The sequence below is a fragment of the Channa argus genome, chromosome 20, assembly GCF_033026475.1.
Source record: "Channa argus isolate prfri chromosome 20, Channa argus male v1.0, whole genome shotgun sequence".
Classification (NCBI taxonomy): Eukaryota; Metazoa; Chordata; class Actinopteri; order Anabantiformes; family Channidae; genus Channa; species Channa argus.
The window spans coordinates 21,112,729-21,127,516 of NC_090216.1; the positions used below are offsets into that span (position 1 = coordinate 21,112,729).

General features: G+C 40.7%; 6 non-coding genes across 6 annotated transcripts; all 6 read right to left on the reverse strand.

Annotated features, from left to right (window-relative positions):
- Positions 1–2,569: 2,569 nt before the first annotated feature.
- On the reverse strand, positions 2,570–2,643 carry trnai-aau (transfer RNA isoleucine (anticodon AAU)). Its single transcript has one exon. It is a non-coding gene; the product is annotated as a tRNA-Ile (tRNA).
- Positions 2,644–4,046: 1,403 nt separating this feature from the next.
- Positions 4,047–4,120, reverse strand: trnai-aau (transfer RNA isoleucine (anticodon AAU)). Its single transcript has one exon. It is a non-coding gene; the product is annotated as a tRNA-Ile (tRNA).
- A 941-nt stretch (positions 4,121–5,061) lies between these two features.
- On the reverse strand, positions 5,062–5,134 carry trnar-ucg (transfer RNA arginine (anticodon UCG)). Its single transcript has one exon. It is a non-coding gene; the product is annotated as a tRNA-Arg (tRNA).
- Positions 5,135–5,509: 375 nt separating this feature from the next.
- trnai-aau (transfer RNA isoleucine (anticodon AAU)) lies at positions 5,510–5,583 on the reverse strand. The gene has a single exon. It is a non-coding gene; the product is annotated as a tRNA-Ile (tRNA).
- Positions 5,584–10,225: 4,642 nt separating this feature from the next.
- trnar-ucg (transfer RNA arginine (anticodon UCG)) lies at positions 10,226–10,298 on the reverse strand. Its single transcript has one exon. It is a non-coding gene; the product is annotated as a tRNA-Arg (tRNA).
- A 1,855-nt stretch (positions 10,299–12,153) lies between these two features.
- trnai-aau (transfer RNA isoleucine (anticodon AAU)) lies at positions 12,154–12,227 on the reverse strand. The gene has a single exon. It is a non-coding gene; the product is annotated as a tRNA-Ile (tRNA).
- Between the last annotated feature and the right edge of the window lie 2,561 nt (positions 12,228–14,788).

The window sequence follows — 14,788 nt, forward strand, 5'->3', positions numbered from 1 at the left end:
GTCATCATTAACATGAACAAGTTGGAATCTGTCTGACAGATAAGATTTAAACCAATGTAATGTGGTTCCTTTAATCCCAAATCCATGTTCTAGTCTCTGTAATAAAATGTTGTGGTCAATGGTGTCAAATGCGGCACTAAGGTCTAGCAAGACGAGTACGGACACAAGTCCGTTATCTGAAGCGAGGAGAAGATCATTGGAGACTTTTACCAGTGCTGTTTCTGTACTGTGATGAGCTCTATATCCTGACTGAAAGTCTTCATACAAATTATTCCTGTAAAGGTGATCACATAATTGTTTTGCAACTACTTTTTCCAGGATTTTAGAGATAAACGGGAGATTTGATATTGGTCTATAGTTGGCTAAATCACCTGGATCAAGACAGGGTTTTTTAAGTAATGGTTTGATTACAGCAACTTTATAAGCCTTTGGTACATAGCCAGTTTCTAAAGATAGGTTAATCAAATCTAATATGAAAGTGTCTATTAAAGGTAGAACATCTTTAAGCAATTTGGTTGGAACAGGGTCTAAAAGACATGTTGTTAGTTTTGAGGAGGCGATAGTTGAACTTAGCTCAGTGAGATCTATGGGTGAAAAACAGTCTAAGATGGATTGGGGCCTTATTGAGGATTCTAGAGCTGTTGTACATGAAGATCTATCTGTAATATTTGTAGGGAGGATCTGGTGAATCTTTTCCCTAATGGCTGCAATTTTATCAGTAAAGAAAGTCATAAAGTCATTGCTGCTCAAAGTTAAGGGTATACTAGGCTCAACAGAACTATGGCTCTTAGTCAGCCTGGCTACAGTGCTGAACAGAAACCGGGGGTTGTTCTTGTTTTCCTCTATTAGTGCGGAATAATATGCTGTTCTGGCATCACGGAGAGCTTTTTTGTACATTTTTAAACTGTTTTTCCAGGCTAACCGGGATTCTTCTAAATTAGTGGAACGCCACTTCCTCTCTAATTTTCGTGACGCCTGCTTTAAGCTGTGCATTTGTGAATTGTACCATGGAGGTCGGCTCCTCTGATTCACTGCCTTTTTTTTCAGAGGGGCAACTGTATCTAGTATCATACGCAATGAGGCTGCAGAATCGTCAACTAAGTAATCAATTTGTACAGGAGTAAGATGGCTACTTACCATAGTATTGACACATGGTGGTGAAAAAGATGAAGAGATAATTTCTTTAAAAATATTCACAGCATTTTCAGATAAACATCTGCTGTAGTGGAATTTTTTCCTAACTGCTGTATAGTCCGTTATTGTAAATTCAAATGTTATTAGAAAATCGTCAGACAGAAGAGAATTATGAGGAAATACTATTAAATTATCAGTTTCAATGCCATATGTAAGTACAAGGTCCAATGTGTGACTAAAACAGTGAGTGGGTTTATTTACATTTTGGGAAAAACCAATTGAATCTAGTAATGAATTAAACGCAGTGCTCAGGCAGTTACTGTCAGCATCTACATGGATGTTAAAGTCACCCACTATAATGACTTTATCTGTACTAAGCACTAAATCAGATAGAAAATCAGAAAATTCTATCAAAAACTCTGAATAAGGGACTGGAGGACGGTACATGATAACAAATAATAGTGGTTTTTGAGTTTTCCAGTTTGCGTGTGAAAGGCTAAGAGTAAGACTCTCAAATGAGTTATAACTATGTTTAGGTCTAGGAATTATTGATAAGCTAAAGTGAAATATTGCTGCTACTCCTCCACCTCGGCCTGTGCATCTAGGAACATGATAATTAATATGACTTGGGGGGGTTGACTCATTTAAACTGACATATTCTTCCTGCTGCAACCAGGTTTCAGTGAGACAAAGTAAATCAATTTGATGATCATTTATTAAGTCATTTACTAACAGAGATTTAGAAGAGAGAGATCTAATATTTAATAATCCACATTTAATAGTTTTGGGTGTTGGTTCAGTATGAGCATTAGTCTTAACTTGTATTAGATTTTTATGATTAACTCCCCTTGTGTTCATTGTTGGTTTAAAAAGTTTAATTGGTCGTGGAGCAGACATAGTCTCTATGGGGCAAATAGCAGTGTGGTTAAGATCATAACATTCAGCAAAATAATAATATTCCCTGTGTGAAAAATTAGAGTCCATAACAGCTGCATTTTGTCTGCTGGTAACGTCAGATTCTATAAATATCTCGGACTGTTTATACCTGTGGATGTTGTCGGGTGTTGGAGCGGAGGATGCAGGAGAGGTGAGCACATCAGAGCCACAGGTGTTTTCAATGGTCAGTCAGTCTCATCAGAGATGATGCAGTTCCATGGCCAAACAGTTGGAGATGAAAACATTTTATTTCAAGGAAGTGGGTCTTTGCTGATCTCATGTACTGACTTGTAATAGGGCCTCTTGTAGATTTGTTTCTTTTTTCAAATGAGCACTGCAGACAGAGGGGAATTCAGATTTTTTGTAAGACAGTTCAGTCAGCAATGTTACCTGGTTGATAACTCAAAAGGCCAGGTTTATGTAGCATGTGAAAAGCAAGCAACCGTGCAGTCAGGATTAATCTTGCCTTGGAAAGAGTTGCTTGCATCGTGCTTTTCAATGGCCAGTATGGGGATTGAACCCATGACCTTGGTGTTATTAGCACCACGCTCTAACCATCTGAGCTAACCGGCCCAGCATGCTGCAAAAGAGTCATTTTCCCAGCTGCACAGCTGCGTCAATGTCTCAGTGATTTTGTCTGAGATACGATGGCCCTTTCATAATGGGTGACGTCATAATCCTGTCTTTTGGACATCAGAGATGATGCAGTTCCATGGCCAAACAGTTGGAGATGAAATCATTTTAATTCAAGGAAGTGGGTCTTTGCTGATCTCATGTACTGACTTGTAATAGGGCCTCTTGTAGATTTGTTTCTTTTTTCAAATGAGCACTGCAGACAGATGGGAATTCAGATTTTTTGTAAGTAGAGATTAGGGGCAAGAAATAAGATCAGCCACTGGCACCATCGCCTCTACACTCTAACCTTCTCAATTGAACATCCTGGTCTTAAGAGCAGCACATTGACTTCCGGAAGATAATTGCTATTTGTGCATACCTCTTTAGCAGTGAAGAAGTGTGATTGATAAAACCTTTTCGCTTGAATGTTACCCTGTTTTTGCAACCTTGAAACACACGGAAAAAAAGATTTTCCAGGCACATCCAGTGAGTAAGTACAAGAAGAGCAACCACAAAGGGACTCGACCCTTCAATCTTCCTATTTGAAGTCAGATGCTTTGTCCATTAGGTCACTTGGTCTGAACTAGGGTGGGTTTCGAAAGGTTAGGGGAGCTAGGACAGTGAGGAAGGGAGACTTGATTGTAAAACAGGAAATGTGAAAACTTCACAATTGTAAAGCCCATAGACAGCGTTGAAGCATTTGTGAATGTGATGTTGTGTCAGATACTCTTCGATATCATTGTGTGCATAAGTACATGCAGGAAAATGTTTCTTGTGCAAAACAGCTCAGTGAGGGTGATTGATAATAGCTTCCTTTGCTTAAGTGTCACTCTGTTCCTACAACCATGAAAAACCCATGGAAGTTTGTACTTTCCAGGGACAACAAACAGCAAGGACTGGAAGCTCAACCACAAAGCGACTCGAACCCTCAATCTTCTGATACTAAGTCAGACGCCTTGTCCATTAGGCCACGTGGTCGGAACCGAGTCTTTCAAAGGACTGAAGCCGTGCTCATTAGACTGTGTGGTCTGAACAGAGGTTTGTTTCAGGAGGCTAGAGGAGCTGGGTGAGTGAGGAAGGGAGACTTGATTGTAAAAACGTACATGTGAATAATTTTTTGAATTGCAAAACCTGTAGACAGCGTTGAACTATCTGGGAATGTGAAATTATGTGAGTATTCTTTGATATCATTAACTAAAAAGGAAATGCGGGAAAGGTTTCTTATGCAAGACAGTTCAGTCAGCAATGTTACCTGGTTGATAACTCAAAAGGCCAGGTTTATGTAGCATGTGAAAAGCAAGCAACCATGCAGTCAGGATTAATCTTGCCTTGGAAAGAGTTGCTTGCATCGTGCTTTTCAATGGCCAGTATGGGGATTGAACCCATGACCTTGGCGTTATTAGCACCACGCTCTAACCATCTGAGCTAACCGGCCCAGCATTCTGCAAAAGAGTCATTTTCCCAGCTGCACAGCTGCGTCAATGTCTCAGTGATTTTGTCTGAGATACGATGGCCTTTTCATAATGGGTGACGTCATAATCCTGTCTTTTGGACATCAGAGATGATGCAGTTCCATGGCCAAACAGTTGGAGATGAAATCATTTTAATTCAAGGAAGTGGGTCTTTGCTGATCTCATGTACTGACTTGTAATAGGGCCTCTTGTAGATTTGTTTCTTTTTTCAAATGAGCACTGCAGACAGATGGGAATTCAGATTTTTTGTAAGTAGAGATTAGGGGCAAGAAAGAAGATCAGCCACTGGCACCATCGCCTCTACGCTCTAACCTTCTCAATTGAACATCCTGGTCTTAAGAGCAGCACATTGAGTTCCGGAAGATAATTGCTATTTGTGCATACCTCTTTAGCAGTGAAGAAGTGTGATTGATAAAACCTTTTCGCTTGAATGTTACCCTGTTTCTGCAACCTTGAAACACACGGAAAAAAAGATTTTCCAGGCACATCCATTGAGTAAGTACAAGAAGAGCAACCACAAAGGGACTCGACCCTTCAATCTTCCTATTTGAAGTCAGATGCTTTGTCCATTAGATCACTTGGTCTGAACTAGGGTGGGTTTCGAAAGGTTAGGGGAGCTAGGACAGTGAGGAAGGGAGACTTGATTGTAAAACAGGACATGTGAAAACTTCACAATTGTAAAGCCCATAGACAGCGTTGAAGCATTTGTGAATGTGATGTTGATACTCTTCGATATCATTGTGTGCATATGTACATGCAGGAAAATGTTTCTTGTGCAAAACAGCTCAGTGAGGGTGATTGATAATAGCTTCCTTTGCTTAAGTGTCACTCTGTTCCTACGACCATGAAAAACCCATGGAAGTTTGTACTTTCCAGGCACATCAAACAGAAAGGACTGGAAGCTCAACCACGAAGGGACTCGAACCCTCAATCTTCTGATCCGAAGTCAGACGCCTTGTCCATTAGGCCACATGGTCGGAACCGAGTCTTTCAAAGGACTGAAGCCGTGCTCATTAGACTGTGTGGTCTGAACAGAGGTTTGTTTCAGGAGGCTAGAGGAGCTGGGTGAGTGAGGAAGGGAGACTTGATTGTAAAAACGTACATGTGAATAATTTTTTGAATTGCAAAACCTGTAGACAGCGTTGAACTATCTGGGAATGTGAAATTATGTGAGTATTCTTTGATATCATTAACTAAAAAGGAAATGCGGGAAAGGTTTCTTATGCAAGACAGTTCAGTCAGCAATGTTTTCTGGTTGATAACTCAAAAGGCCGGGTTTATGTAGCATGTGAAAAGCAAGCAATCAGGATTAATCTTGCCTTGGAAAGAGTTGCTTGCATCGTGCTTTTCAATGGCCAGTATGGGGATTGAACCCATGACCTTGGCGTTATTAGCACCACGCTCTAACCATCTGAGCTAACCGGCCCAGCATGCTGCAAAAGAGTCATTTTCCCAGATGCACAGCTGCGTCAATGTCTCAGTGATTTTGTCTGACATACGATGGCCCTTTCATAATGGGTGACGTCATAATCCTGTCTTTTGGACATCAATTCAATTCAATTCAATTCAACTTTATTTATATAGCGCCAATTTACAACAAAGTCATCTCAAGGCAATTTACAGAATAAAGTCCAGACTACACAAGTATGTAGAAGCAACCCAACAAATCCCCCTTGAGCAAGCCCTAGGCAACAGTGGAGAGGAAAAACTCCCTTTAATGGGAGAAACCTCCAGCAGAACCAGGCTCAGGGTGGGTGGCCATCTGCCTTGACCGGTTGGGGTGAGTGGAAAGTGGAGAAAGAAAAGAAAAGAGCAACGAAAAGCAACAACAAAAAGCAACAACAAAACAACAAGAAAAGCAACAACAAAACAACAAAAAAGCAACAACAAAACAACAAAAAAGCAACAACAAAGCATCGTACAGGTTGTAGGATATAGAATTAATGGTATACAGTGGTGACAAGTAAATGTATAGAGAAAAGCTAGTTCAGGTTGAGTGAGCAGTTTAACTATAAGCTTTATCAAAAAGGAAGGTTTTAAGCCTAGTCTTAAAAGTAGAGAGGGTGTCTGCTCCCCGAATTTGGATTGGAAGCTGGTTCCACAGGAGAGGAGCTTGATAGCTAAAGGCTCTGCCTCCCATTCTACTTTTGCAAACTCTGGGAACCACAAGTTGGCCTGTATTTTGGGATCGAAGTGGTCTAATCGGGCGATACAGAACTATGAGATCTTTTAAATATGATGGAGCTTGACCATTAAGAGCTTTGTATGTAAGGAGGAGGGTTTTGAACTCTATTCTAGATTTTATGGGAAGCCAATGAAGAGAAGCTAGTGAAGGTGAAATATGATCTCTCTTTCCTAATCCAGTCAGCACTCTTGCTGCAGCATTTTGGATTAATTGAAGGCTTTTTAGGGAGTTATTAGGACACCCCAGAAGTAGGGAATTACAGTAGTCCAACCTAGAAGTAACAAATGCATGGACCAGTTTTTCGGCATCACTTTGAGACAGGATGCTTCTAATTTTAGCAATGTTCCGTAGGTGGAAGAAGGCTGTTCTAGAGATTTGTCTTATATGTGACGTAAATGCCAAATCCTGGTCAAAAATAACTCCAAGGTTCCTCACCGCAGTACTGGAGGCCAAAGTTATGTCATCTAAAGTAACTATATTGTTAGACAGCATATTTCTCATGTTTTTAGGCCCAAAGAGGATGATTTCAGTTTTGTCTGAATTTAGAAGTAGGAAATTGTAGGACATCCAGGTCTTTATGTCTTTTAGACATGCTTCAAGTTTGACTAATTGGTTAGTATCTTCTGGTTTCACAGATAAATAGAGCTGGGTATCATCTGCATAGCAGTGGAAGTTTATGGAATGTTTCCTAATAATTTTGCCTAAAGGTGACATGTACAGATTAAAAAGTATTGGTCCTAACACAGAGCCCTGTGGAACTCCATAGCTAACTTTGGTGCATAAAGAAGAGTCATCATTAACATGAACAAGTTGGAATCTGTCTGACAGATAAGATTTAAACCAATGTAATGTGGTTCCTTTAATCCCAAATCCATGTTCTAGTCTCTGTAATAAAATGTTGTGGTCAATGGTGTCAAATGCGGCACTAAGGTCTAGCAAGACGAGTACGGACACAAGTCCGTTATCTGAAGCGAGGAGAAGATCATTGGAGACTTTTACCAGTGCTGTTTCTGTACTGTGATGAGCTCTATATCCTGACTGAAAGTCTTCATACAAATTATTCCTGTAAAGGTGATCACATAATTGTTTTGCAACTACTTTTTCCAGGATTTTAGAGATAAACGGGAGATTTGATATTGGTCTATAGTTGGCTAAATCACCTGGATCAAGACAGGGTTTTTTAAGTAATGGTTTGATTACAGCAACTTTATAAGCCTTTGGTACATAGCCAGTTTCTAAAGATAGGTTAATCAAATCTAATATGAAAGTGTCTATTAAAGGTAGAACATCTTTAAGCAATTTGGTTGGAACAGGGTCTAAAAGACATGTTGTTAGTTTTGAGGAGGCGATAGTTGAACTTAGCTCAGTGAGATCTATGGGTGAAAAACAGTCTAAGATGGATTGGGGCCTTATTGAGGATTCTAGAGCTGTTGTACATGAAGATCTATCTGTAATATTTGTAGGGAGGATCTGGTGAATCTTTTCCCTAATGGCTGCAATTTTATCAGTAAAGAAAGTCATAAAGTCATTGCTGCTCAAAGTTAAGGGTATACTAGGCTCAACAGAACTATGGCTCTTAGTCAGCCTGGCTACAGTGCTGAACAGAAACCGGGGGTTGTTCTTGTTTTCCTCTATTAGTGCGGAATAATATGCTGTTCTGGCATCACGGAGAGCTTTTTTGTACATTTTTAAACTGTTTTTCCAGGCTAACCGGGATTCTTCTAAATTAGTGGAACGCCACTTCCTCTCTAATTTTCGTGACGCCTGCTTTAAGCTGTGCATTTGTGAATTGTACCATGGAGGTCGGCTCCTCTGATTCACTGCCTTTTTTTTCAGAGGGGCAACTGTATCTAGTATCATACGCAATGAGGCTGCAGAATCGTCAACTAAGTAATCAATTTGTACAGGAGTAAGATGGCTACTTACCATAGTATTGACACATGGTGGTGAAAAAGATGAAGAGATAATTTCTTTAAAAATATTCACAGCATTTTCAGATAAACATCTGCTGTAGTGGAATTTTTTCCTAACTGCTGTATAGTCCGTTATTGTAAATTCAAATGTTATTAGAAAATCGTCAGACAGAAGAGAATTATGAGGAAATACTATTAAATTATCAGTTTCAATGCCATATGTAAGTACAAGGTCCAATGTGTGACTAAAACAGTGAGTGGGTTTATTTACATTTTGGGAAAAACCAATTGAATCTAGTAATGAATTAAACGCAGTGCTCAGGCAGTTACTGTCAGCATCTACATGGATGTTAAAGTCACCCACTATAATGACTTTATCTGTACTAAGCACTAAATCAGATAGAAAATCAGAAAATTCTATCAAAAACTCTGAATAAGGGACTGGAGGACGGTACATGATAACAAATAATAGTGGTTTTTGAGTTTTCCAGTTTGCGTGTGAAAGGCTAAGAGTAAGACTCTCAAATGAGTTATAACTATGTTTAGGTCTAGGAATTATTGATAAGCTAAAGTGAAATATTGCTGCTACTCCTCCACCTCGGCCTGTGCATCTAGGAACATGATAATTAATATGACTTGGGGGGGTTGACTCATTTAAACTGACATATTCTTCCTGCTGCAACCAGGTTTCAGTGAGACAAAGTAAATCAATTTGATGATCATTTATTAAGTCATTTACTAACAGAGATTTAGAAGAGAGAGATCTAATATTTAATAATCCACATTTAATAGTTTTGGGTGTTGGTTCAGTATGAGCATTAGTCTTAACTTGTATTAGATTTTTATGATTAACTCCCCTTGTGTTCATTGTTGGTTTAAAAAGTTTAATTGGTCGTGGAGCAGACATAGTCTCTATGGGGCAAATAGCAGTGTGGTTAAGATCATAACATTCAGCAAAATAATAATATTCCCTGTGTGAAAAATTAGAGTCCATAACAGCTGCATTTTGTCTGCTGGTAACGTCAGATTCTATAAATATCTCGGACTGTTTATACCTGTGGATGTTGTCGGGTGTTGGAGCGGAGGATGCAGGAGAGGTGAGCACATCAGAGCCACAGGTGTTTTCAATGGTCAGTCAGTCTCATCAGAGATGATGCAGTTCCATGGCCAAACAGTTGGAGATGAAAACATTTTATTTCAAGGAAGTGGGTCTTTGCTGATCTCATGTACTGACTTGTAATAGGGCCTCTTGTAGATTTGTTTCTTTTTTCAAATGAGCACTGCAGACAGATGGGAATTCAGATTTTTTGTAAGTAGAGATTAGGGGCAAGAAAGAAGATCAGCCACTGGCACCATCGCCTCTACGCTCTAACCTTCTCAATTGAACATCCTGGTCTTAAGAGCAGCACATTGAGTTCCGGAAGATAATTGCTATTTGTGCATACCTCTTTAGCAGTGAAGAAGTGTGATTGATAAAACCTTTTCGCTTGAATGTTACCCTGTTTTGCAACCTTGAAACACACGGAAAAAAAGATTTTCCAGGCACATCCAGTGAGTAAGTACAAGAAGAGCAACCACAAAGGGACTCGACCCTTCAATCTTCCTATTTGAAGTCAGATGCTTTGTCCATTAGGTCACTTGGTCTGAACTAGGGTGGGTTTCGAAAGGTTAGGGGAGCTAGGACAGTGAGGAAGGGAGACTTGATTGTAAAACAGGACATGTGAAAACTTCACAATTGTAAAGCCCATAGACAGCGTTTAAGCATTTGTGAATGTGATGTTGTGTCAGATACTCTTCGATATCATTGTGTGCATATGTACATGCAGGAAAATGTTTCTTGTGCAAAACAGCTCAGTGAGGGTGATTGATAATAGCTTCCTTTGCTTAAGTGTCACTCTGTTCCTACGACCATGAAAAACCCATGGAAGTTTGTACTTTCCAGGCACATCAAACAGAAAGGACTGGAAGCTCAACCACGAAGGGACTCGAACCCTCAATCTTCTGATCCGAAGTCAGACGCCTTGTCCATTAGGCCACGTGGTCGGAACCGAGTCTTTCAAAGGACTGAAGCCGTGCTCATTAGACTGTGTGGTCTGAACAGAGGTTTGTTTCAGGAGGCTAGAGGAGCTGGGTGAGTGAGGAAGGGAGACTTGATTGTAAAAACGTACATGTGAATAATTTTTTGAATTGCAAAACCTGTAGACAGCGTTGAACTATCTGGGAATGTGAAATTATGTGAGTATTCTTTGATATCATTAACTAAAAAGGAAATGCGGGAAAGGTTTCTTATGCAAGACAGTTCAGTCAGCAATGTTACCTGGTTGATAACTCAAAAGGCCAGGTTTATGTAGCATGTGAAAAGCAAGCAACCGTGCAGTCAGGATTAATCTTGCCTTGGAAAGAGTTGCTTGCATCGTGCTTTTCAATGGCCAGTATGGGGACTGAACCCATGACCTTGGCGTTATTAGCACCACACTCTAACCATCTGAGCTAACCAGCCCAGCATGCTACAAAAAGAGTCATTTTCCCAGCTGCACAGCTGCGTCAATATCTCAGTGATTTTGTCTGACATACGATGGCCCTTTCATAATGGGTGACGTCATAATCCTGTCTTTTGGACATCAGAGATGATGCAGTTCCATGGCCAAACAGTTGGAGATGAAATCATTTTAATTCAAGGAAGTGGGTCTTTGCTGATCTCATGTACTGACTTGTAATAGGGCCTCTTGTAGATTTGTTTCTTTTTTCAAATGAGCACTGCAGACAGATGGGAATTCAGATTTTTTGTAAGTAGAGATTAGGGGCAAGAAAGAAGATCAGCCACTGGCACCATCGCCTCTACGCTCTAACCTTCTCAATTGAACATCCTGGTCTTAAGAGCAGCACATTGAGTTCCGGAAGATAATTGCTATTTGTGCATACCTCTTTAGCAGTGAAGAAGCGTGATTGATAAAACCTTTTCGCTTGAATGTTACCCTGTTTCTGCAACCTTGAAACACACGGAAAAAAAGATTTTCCAGGCACATCCATTGAGTAAGTACAAGAAGAGCAACCACAAAGGGACTCGACCCTTCAATCTTCCTATTTGAAGTCAGATGCTTTGTCCATTAGATCACTTGGTCTGAACTAGGGTGGGTTTCGAAAGGTTAGGGGAGCTAGGACAGTGAGGAAGGGAGACTTGATTGTAAAACAGGACATGTGAAAACTTCACAATTGTAAAGCCCATAGACAGCGTTGAAGCATTTGTGAATGTGATGTTGATACTCTTTGATATCATTGTGTGCATATGTACATGCAGGAAAATGTTTCTTGTGCAAAACAGCTCAGTGAGGGTGATTGATAATAACTTCCTTTGCTTAAGTGTCACTCTGTTCCTACAACCATGAAAAACCCATGGAAGTTTGTACTTTCCAGGCACATCAAACAGCAAGGACTGGAAGCTCAACCACAAAGCGACTCGAACCCTCAATCTTCTGATACTAAGTCAGACGCCTTGTCCATTAGGCCACGTGTTCGGAACCGAGTCTTTCAAAGGACTGAAGCCGTGCTCATTAGACTGTGTGGTCTGAACAGAGGTTTGTTTCAGGAGGCTAGAGGAGCTGGGTGAGTGAGGAAGGGAGACTTGATTGTAAAAACGTACATGTGAATAATTTTTTGAATTGCAAAACCTGTAGACAGCGTTGAACTATCTGGGAATGTGAAATTATGTGAGTATTCTTTGATATCATTAACTAAAAAGGAAATGCGGGAAAGGTTTCTTATGCAAGACAGTTCAGTCAGCAATGTTACCTGGTTGATAACTCAAAAGGCCAGGTTTATGTAGCATGTGAAAAGCAAGCAACCGTGCAGTCAGGATTAATCTTGCCTTGGAAAGAGTTGCTTGCATCGTGCTTTTCAATGGCCAGTATGGGGATTGAACCCATGACCTTGGCGTTATTAGCACCACGCTCTAACCATCTGAGCTAACCGGCCCAGCATGCTGCAAAAGAGTCATTTTCCCAGCTGCACAGCTGTGTCAATGTCTCAGTGATTTTGTCTGAGATACGATGGCCCTTTCATAATGGGTGACGTCATAATCCTGTCTTTTGGACATCAGAGATGATGCAGTTCCATGGCCAAACAGTTGGAGATGAAATCATTTTAATTCAAGGAAGTGGGTCTTTGCTGATCTCATGTACTGACTTGTAATAGGGCCTCTTGTAGATTTGTTTCTTTTTTCAAATGAGCACTGCAGACAGATGGGAATTCAGATTTTTTGTAAGTAGAGATTAGGGGCAAGAAAGAAGATCAGCCACTGGCACCATCGCCTCTACGCTCTAACCTTCTCAATTGAACATCCTGGTCTTAAGAGCAGCACATTGACTTGCGGAAGATAATTGCTATTTGTGCATACCTCTTTAGCAGTGAAGAAGTGTGATTGATAAAACCTTTTCGCTTGAATGTTACCCTGTTTCTGCAACCTTGAAACACACGGCAAAAAAGATTTTCCAGGCACATCCATTGAGTAAGTACAAGAAGAGCAACCACAAAGGGACTCGACCCTTCAATCTTCCTATTTGAAGTCAGATGCTTTGTCCATTAGGTCACTTGGTCTGATCTAGGGTGGCTTTCGAAAGGTTAGGGGAGCTAGGACAGTGAGGAAGGGAGACTTGATTGTAAAACAGGACATGTGAAAACTTCACAATTGTAAAGCCCATAGACAGCGTTGAAGCATTTGTGAATGTTATGTTGTGTCAGATACTCTTCGATATCATTGTGTGCATATGTACATGCAGGAAAATGTTTCTTGTGCAAAACAGCTCAGTGAGGGTGATTGATAATAGCTTCCTTTGCTTATGTGTCACTCTGTTCTTACGACCATGAAAAACCCATGGAAGTTTGTACTTTCCAGGCACATCGAACAGCAAGGACTGGAAGCTCAACCACGAAGGGACTCGAACCCTCAAACTTCTGATCCGAAGTCAGACGCATTGTCCATTAGGCCACGTGGTCGGAACCGAGTCTTTCAAAGGACTGAAGCCGTGCTCATTAGACTGTGTGGTCTGAACAGATGTTTGTTTCAGGAGGCTAGAGGAGCTGGGTGAGTGAGGAAGGGAGACTTGATTGTAAAAACGTACATGTGAATAATTTTTTGAATTGCAAAACCTGTAGACAGCGTTGAACTATCTGGGAATGTGAAATTATGTGAGTATTCTTTGATATCATTAACTAAAAAGGAAATGCGGGAAAGGTTTCTTATGCAAGACAGTTCAGTCAGCAATGTTACCTGGTTGATAACTCAAAAGGCCAGGTTTATGTAGCATGTGAAAAGCAAGCAACCGTGCAGTCAGGATTAATCTTGCCTTGGAAAGAGTTGCTTGCATCGTGCTTTTCAATGGCCAGTATGGGGATGGAACCCATGACCTTGGCGTTATTAGCACCACCCTCTAACCATCTGAGCTAACCGGCCCAGCATGCTGCAAAAGAGTCATTTTCCCAGCTGCACAGCTGCGTCAATGTCTCAGTGATTTTGTCTGAGATACGATGGCCCTTTCATAATGGGTGACGTCATAATCCTGTCTTTTGAACATCAGAGATGATGCAGTTCCATGGCCAAACAGTTGGAGATGAAATCATTTTAATTCAAGGAAGTGGGTCTTTGCTGATCTCATGTACTGACTTGTAATAGGGCCTCTTGTAGATTTGTTTCTTTTTTCAAATGAGCACTGCAGACAGATGGGAATTCAAATTTTTTGTAAGTAGAGATTAGGGGCAAGAAAGAAGATCAGCCACTGGCACCATCGCCTCTACGCTCTAACCTTCTCCAGTGAACATCCTGGTCTTAAGAGCAGCACATTGACTTCCGGAAGATAATTGCTATTTGTGCATACCTCTTTAGCAGTGAAGAAGTGTGATTGATAAAACCTTTTGGCTTGAATGTTACCCTGTTTTTGCAACCTTGAAACACACGGAAAAAAAGATTTTCCAGGCGCATCCAGTGAGTAAGTACAAGAAGAGCAACCACAAAGGGACTCGACCCTTCAATCTTCCTATTTGAAGTCAGATGCTTTGTCCATTAGGTCACTTGGTCTGAACTAGGGTGGGTTTCGAAAGGTTAGGGGAGCTAGGACAGTGAGGAAGGGAGACTTGATTGTAAAACAGGACATGTGAAAACTTCACAATTGTAAAGCCCATAGACAGCGTTGAAGCATTTGTGAATGTGATGTTGTGTCAGATACTCTTCGATATCATTGTGTGCATATGTACATGCAGGAAAATGTTTCTTGTGCAAAACAGCTCAGTGAGGGTGATTGATAATAGCTTCCTTTGCTTAAGTGTCACTCTGTTCCTACGACCATGAAAAACCCATGGAAGTTTGCACTTTCCAGGCACATCAAACAGAAAGGACTGGAAGCTCAACCAAAAAGGGACTCGAACCCTCAATCTTCTGATCCGAAGTCAGACGCCTTGTCCATTAGGCCACGTGGTCAGAACCAAGTCTTTCAATGGACTGAAACCGTGCTCATTAGACTGTGTGGTCTGAACAGAGGTTT